The sequence below is a fragment of the Alligator sinensis genome, unplaced genomic scaffold, assembly GCF_000455745.1.
Source record: "Alligator sinensis unplaced genomic scaffold, ASM45574v1 scaffold588_1, whole genome shotgun sequence".
Classification (NCBI taxonomy): Eukaryota; Metazoa; Chordata; order Crocodylia; family Alligatoridae; genus Alligator; species Alligator sinensis.
In genome coordinates, this window is record NW_005842244.1 from 941,339 (window position 1) to 948,516 (window position 7,178).

The following is a 7,178-nucleotide window of genomic DNA, read 5'->3' on the forward strand; positions in this document are numbered from 1 at the left end:
CCAAGAGGCGGGGCGGGCTGCAGCGCCTCGGGACGCGGCCACGGGGAGGGGCTGCTTGTTGCAGGCGGAGAAAGTTAGTTTGCGGCTGGGAAGAGCGAGGCAGAAACACCCCCGCCCGCGCTGCCCTCGCCCTTCCCTGCCCCGGCCCTCCGCTGCCTGCCGGGGGCCTACCGCCCGCACCTGCAGCCACGTCCCTGGGCCGCCCCGGTGCTGCTCGCCCGGGAGCAAGGAGCCGGGCTGAGCCTGCAGGGAAGAGGGGAGCGAGGAAGGGCTTGTGTGTGCGCAGGGGCTTTGTTTTGTGTTTTGTTTTCTGTTGTGGCGTGCGAGGCTGGGGACGCTTCAGTCTGGAGAAGAAAAGACCCAGATAATCATGTCAAGGGCCTAGGTCAGCCCCCGCCCAGGGGAGGACAAGAAATACAGGCAGTCCTCTTGACTTGAGAGGTGTTTTTCAAGAACCAGTCCTGTCTTAAGTCGAAACGTTGTAACTCACAACTGAGTTTCCCATCGGAAACAATGTTATAAATAGGGGATTGGTTTCTGAGCCCTATACCCTATTTTCACCAAAAATAACCCAGACTTTTGTACTCAATTATAGAGGAGTAATGTAACGATATTAATGTATTGTAAATAGCAATCATATTGATTTGGAAGGACTTCTTTGAGGTGACTTGGCTGGACTTTTTGAACGGCTCTTGGCTGGCGTCTTCGCAGGAGTCTTGGCTGCAGGTTTTTCTGGAGTGTTGTCTGCTTTCTTAAAGGAAGTGTCCAAGGAAGTTTGGACAGATGTTCTCCAGGGAGATGGGCGACGCAGCGAACATGTTCGCTGGCGTGGTGTCGCATTGGATCAAGCGTTGTAAAGTCAACGCTGACGTCAGAAAGTCGAAGCAGGGTGTCAATTTATAAATGTCGAAAGTGCCGTTCGTTGCAACTCAAAACGTCTTAAGTCGAGGACTGCCTGTGATGGGCATAAGCTGATTGAGGATCGCTTCAGGCTTCACATAGGAAAAACTTCTTTACGAGTCGAGTGCTGAGGGTTTGCAACAGGCTTCCCCCAGAGTCGGTACAGTCATCCACCCTGGCGATCTTAGAAAAGTGTCTTGACACCCATCTTGCTGGGGTCATTTGATCCCAGTCTTTCGTGCCCAAGTGCAGGGGGACTGGAACCAATGATCTGTAAGGTCCCTTCCAGAAACTATCGCTCATTGGTGACACACAGGGGGTGCACACAGGTGCACCCCCTTAGATTGGTCGTGCACCCCCTGGAAGCACCAGCCACAAAACTGGAAGTGCACCCTGTCAGCAATTGGCCTCCCCCCAACTTGGGAAGCACTGGTCATCCATGATATTGCTGACCTTATCTCCCCACCTGAGGTTTATCTCAACTTGCTGCATCAAGGAAAAATGCCTGTCTAGTAGGTTTTTATACTGATGTAATCTCAGTTTAACACCCCCCACCCCCCAAACAAAACCAAACCCAGCCCCTGTACCCTTTTTGCAGTGAAAACCTAGCCACAGACTTGGGATAGGAACTATTTTTGTGTTATAGAGTATTAAGTATCCCATCCTGTTGCTCCTAAATAATAACCCCAATTAATATCTTCTTTTTAAGACCACAGCCTTAAGTTCCTGAGTCACTGTGGGCTGTCATGGGCCGTGTAAAATAATTCACAATCCTCTCCAACTTCCAGGGGAGGTGCAAGAAGGGACAAGGGTATCTTGTGTTTATATAGATATAGCAACTTTCTTCTGAAATATTGCAAAGCAGGTCAGAAGATTGCATGTGATGGCCTGATCTACACTAGTTTTATAGCTGGTTAGATATGTTGCATGTGAGAAGGTCCCACATCCCCTTCTTTTGTATGGCTGATGTAGACACTATACTTTTACATTTAGGTGGTTGAGCCAGACAGTTGCGTCAGGAACAGCAGGCTGTATCGATGCAATACCTCTTTCATATTTATGCACCCGGCAATTAAGTCATTACGTGTTCCATGGTCTGTTCTGGGTGACCACGTCGCACACCGAAGAGTTTTTAAGTTTCCATTTGTGCATCGTCTCCCATGGTTTGTGCAGATACAGACTAGAGTTGCCCATGAGTGTCACGGGAGATCAAAGCCAGGGACCTTCTGCGTTGGATCTGTCACAAGATGTTTATTTGGGACCTCCTGTGAATCCCATTCGATTTTCCAAGCTTCGTCAGGTTCAAGTTACGCCCCCTTAGCCTGTGCAGGTATCCTGACAGGAGCTGAACGTCCACCAGTTTAGCTAATGTCATTTGGGGGCAGTGGTGTAGTTAATTTGGCAGACCCCCCCCCCTCCCCCCACACATGCACACACTTTTGCTGCATATGCCACATCTCCAGGAAGAGGCTCTTTGAACACAGCTATAGCATTGTCATAGCAACAGGGGCTCTGTAATTTAGGAATTAAAAAAAAAAAAGTGGTGATGTTTCCACACTGCCCAAAGCCCTAGCGTAGCTGCAGATATACCAGCATAAAAGAACATTTGTCAAGCTAGTTTATTTTGATCTCCCACCTGGTATGAACTAGATCTGCAAAAGTAGTTTTGTCAATTAGATTATGAAGATTTAGGGATTACCAGAAATGCCAGTAAACCTGTACTACTGTAGACCTAGCATCTCTGTCTAGGTGGTGTCTAACAAGTCCCCCCAGCTGGAACTAGAGAGTGTCGTACTTCACTATTCTGTAAGCTAAGCGCCTTCCATGCCTTGGGGATTTCCTGCCATCTTCCCGTGCTTGCTGGTGTTTAGTGCAATATTGACTGGTTACATAGTGCTGTCTTGCCTTGTTTCCAGCTGCTACATTTAATTAAAAGATGCCAAAAAATAATCAACTCCCTTGCTAATATCCCATTAAGCAGTTGTTGTCTAAAAGATGATGACTGATTGCACGTGGGAGAGTCAGTATCTATGAGGTAAAAGGTGGAAAGATTTGCGAAGCCCTGAACTGACCGCTTTTTGGCTTAAAGAGCAGATACTCCTATAGTATGTGGAATACAAGACCTTTACATGCCTGCGGATAACAGTTGTAGCCAGGTTTTTTGGGTCATGTGCAGAGGGCCCCTATATGCTATTACATAACCTTCCTTCCATTTGATTAAGTGCCCCCCTCCCCTCCTTGCTACAGCACTGCCTGTGGACCTTAGTTTTTTTTTCCTCCATGCCCAGCTTCACACGGACTTTGTGCTGGTTGTTATATATGCCATGCCCTAAGTGTGTGACTGAATCGACTGCCTTGGTCCAGGAAGCATATAGATCTTCAGTGCAGCACATGCGGTTTCTTTTGACCAGCCCCTGGCCCATTAGATTCCTTTTGCTTTCTAGTTCTTGTCACTGCCATACAGTGATGCAAAAACCACTTATCTTATAACCGTTTAGGTCCAGGTGCAAACTAAGGGGGAGCTTGGGGGTTGACCCACCCCCCCCATAAGATGAATGCCCCCCCAGTAAGATTTGAAAATCATAACCTGGGGGAGGGGGTCTCCGATTAGGTTGCGCCTTTACTTAGGTGGACTTGTTAATCAATGCACTAGTTTCTTTTTTTTTTTTTGCAGACCCTGCCACAAGAGTCGGTGTAATTTGAACCCTGTATAGGTCAACATTTTTTAAAGAGATGTAGGAATAGGAAGGGTTGTCTTATCCCTGGCTTCTGTGTAAGGGTGTGTGGTACACATATGCAGACCAGTACAGACTGCAGCATTCCCTAGAGTAATATGCAGCAGTTAACACTAAACCTGCTGTCTGGTGCTTGCTGAAAGGGATATTTTTGTCAAAGGTACTGGTGCAGATCACTATGCTCAGGAAGTGTCTGTGCAGAAGAGCCCAGGCCTTTTTAATGATCTCATCTGAAAGTTGTGCAGAGGGTAAACAGTATTTCTTTTTGTTGACTCAAACTTTCATGCTGCCAACCTAATACCTGGAACACTAAAAATGAGCTTAGTAGCAATGTCAGTCTTGATGCCAAATATCTTACTCTTGGGATTTTTAACTAAATTATTCTTGTTAATACTGCAAGCTACAGGTGCGATGGGTTACGCAGCCTAGGATTAAGGCCGCCTGACGCTTCCCTTTATAAGATGCAGTTTTCAGGTGCAGAGTGCTGCAGCGTGTTGCTGGTGCCCCCTCTAAATCAGTGCTTGGGGTTGGTGGCCTGCTTGTCATGGCCTAGTTACACTACCATTATTCAGTCACATGTCCCTTGCCAGCACCCAAGCAGCAAGCAGAAGTCTTTCTGATTCAGATATATGGGGAGCAAGAGCTGCATCTGTGTGACATGTGGACAGACGAGGTGATGAGAATGCAAATAGGGAACGTGTTGGACATGACAGAATGGGTCATGCATGTTGGAGAGGGTAGAAGAGTCTGTGCCTACTGAAGCACAGAGCCTCACTATTTCTTTTGTTGTCGGCAAATCCTGTCAAACCTATTGGCAAAATACTTTGTGACCAGAATTAGAGGGAGGATAAAGGTTCATTTTGCTATTCAGAGAACTGTGCGGGGAGGATTCCAGGTCTGGTAGTGACCCAGGTGGGTGCCAAAACAGTGGTACAGGATGGAGTTTTCATTTTTTTTTCAGTTTTCTTTTTTAAAACCCTAGAATATTTCATGTGGGTGTGCACTAGCCCTGACATAATTAAGGTCACAGCTTTATACACTTAGCAGTTTGGAGTAATGTACCACAGATGCACTATAGCAGGGAATGAGAACTCATAGGACAGACTTTAAACCAGGGGTGGGCAAGATGCGGCCTGCCAGGCCATTCTATCCGGCCCGCAGGGCCCCTAAAAAATTTAGAAAATTCATATTTATCTACCCCTGGCTGCCTGTCATGCAGCCCTCAATGGATTGCCAAAACTCAGTAAGCGGCTCTCTGCCCAAAATAATTGCCCCTGCTCTAAACCTATGATTTTGAGGCAGATGTCATGATTTTGTGGGGGAGTTCTGACATGATTGAACTTTTGGAGTTGGTAGTACTATAGAAGAATGAAGCAACAGATGGGTATAGAAACATGAGAATGGAAGTGAGGAAAGAGGAAGACACAGCTGTGAGTGTGCACGTTGCACTTCCAGAACAGAACAAGCATTACCATTTTGGGTAAGTCTTCAAAACAACTTTCTTGGCAGGCTTCTCCCAAATTAACAATCATTTCTGTTGTCATCACACTCCTATGCATAGGATTAGCATATGGATTTGGAGAATGGTTCAGTGAGCATGTATTTGGGCTCCCAAATAACTTTACCAACCCAGAAAGGAATTCAAGGGAGCTGTCTTGGTTGGTTTCCCAGGCCCTGCAGGCTAGCCTTTGGAGATTGTTGATGAGGATTACAGGTAGCTCATGATTTTAGTGGAGGAAAAAAACCCTCTATGTAAACTTTCCACTCCTATGAATGATTTATATTTTCAAGGCTCACTTCATAACCAGAAGAACTAGAAGCCTGCTTTAAAACAAACACCTCTTTTTTACTCTCCACAGAAAACTGTGTGGGATGGAAATAAAGCTGAGGCTGATTTGGCTGTATTGTGTAAAAAAATGTTGAGGTATGATGAGAGGTTGTCTTTAATTCCCAAGGATCCCAAAGTGCTTTACAAACTTAAGTTGTTACATAAATTATACATGAGGACCACTTCAGCTGTTGCAAAAGTATAGCGGCCCAAGTAAGAGCTCTTTGGAATAGCAGTCAACACTATAAGACAGGAAGTGGGATTTTTCTTTATTTTCCAGGGCTCTTCTGCATATTTGATGGAGCATACTCTCTTTTTTTTTCTCTTATTCTAATCCTTCACTTCTTGAACACCTACCCTGTCTCATAACTGCTGTCCATTGAACTACCATAACAAAAAAAAATGTCTTGGAAATGGTCAATACAAGTCCTTTGGTGAGGTTGCTCTTGAATGATGTGGGCTGTTTTTGTAGTGCTTCATAAAATTTCCTGCCAGATCAGATTTGTTTGCTGGTGTAAATTTATTGGTCTCCGGTGCTGTGTCTTAAGGTGTTTTCAAGTCGCACTTTTCCACCGGGACTGTTTTGCAACAGCGCTGATGTTTTCTTTGGAAGGAAATAAGATTTCCATGGATTTTGCCACAGCCTAGAAATATTTAATAAGTTTTATGAGCCTTGATTCTCTTAGATGGGAGGGTTTGGGCTGTAGAAGCAGATGCAGTGGTAGTGCTTCAGTTTCTTGTATTTCCTTTTGAGTTAGTTCAGAATCAGAGTTTAGCAGGGAATCGGGGGATACTTGGGTCATTGGAAGTGCTCTGTTTCAAGTGGAAAGTACAACAACAAAACTGTGCAGCTCTCAGTCTCTAGCATGAGACTCTTTCTTGGTTTATGGGTCGCATGGATTTTGCTTTGAATTTTTGGTTTAAAATGACCTTCCTCACCTGTAAATTGTCTTAAACTGGGATAAATGTTTGGATCTAGATAAGAACCATGGAAAACCACTGAGTTCTGTCTGGATTCCATTGGAAACCAGTACTCAAATACGTCAACATTTTAGAAACTTCTTCTAAAATCCAGTGGTCTTTTACCTTCCAGGTTTCATTATGTATGTTTGACCTGGTTCTAATTATTGTCTATAGGAGAAGAGGGTTTTATCTTTGGTATTGATGTTTATTTCAAAATTATGTAGTTATAGCTGACATAATTACCCAACATAAGTTATGGTAGTAAAAAGTTGTTTTTGTTCAGAGGAGGCTGCAGCACATGAATGGATCTTATTTATTACTTATATATTGGTCTAAATAAGACAAGCCTGTATAAATCCAAAGTAATAATATGCAAATAAGGGCTTGATCTTATAATGAGACACTACTTGGACTTAATTTTTTGTTATACTACCTTCTAGAAGCCTCAGCAATAATTAGGGCCACATTGCACTAGGCATTGTACATAAATATGGTAAAAAAACGGCCTCGTCTTGAGGAGGTGGTCTAAATAGGTTAGGTAAGGCAAAGTATGGCATGGGGACAGAGGTAGATGGATTAGCCCAAGTTTGTATAGCAGGTTTGTGGCATGACAGAGAATAGAACTTGGCTCTTCTGGTTCCCAGGCCAGTGTCTTATTAACTAGACCAGAGATTCATAGATTCATAGATGTTAGGGTCTGAAGGGACCTCAATAGATCATCGAGTCCAACCCCCTGCATAGGCAGGAAAGAG

At 44.6% G+C, this 7,178-nt stretch overlaps 1 protein-coding gene across 10 annotated transcripts in view; it reads left to right on the forward strand.

Moving 5' to 3' along the window:
- The first annotated feature begins 5,094 nt into the window (after positions 1 to 5,094).
- The window catches only part of PATJ (PATJ, crumbs cell polarity complex component), a 231,990-nt gene continuing 229,906 nt past the window's right edge, over positions 5,095 to 7,178 (forward strand). For 8 of the 10 annotated variants that reach the window (XM_014521711.2, XM_025208665.1, XM_025208660.1 and 5 more), the window contains exon 1: positions 5,096 to 5,115. The gene's annotated coding sequence lies outside the window, so the exon portion shown is untranslated. Of the gene's footprint in view, positions 5,116 to 7,178 lie in introns of all 10 variants that reach the window. The other 2 variants (XM_025208661.1, XM_025208662.1) reach the window with 1 other exon arrangement.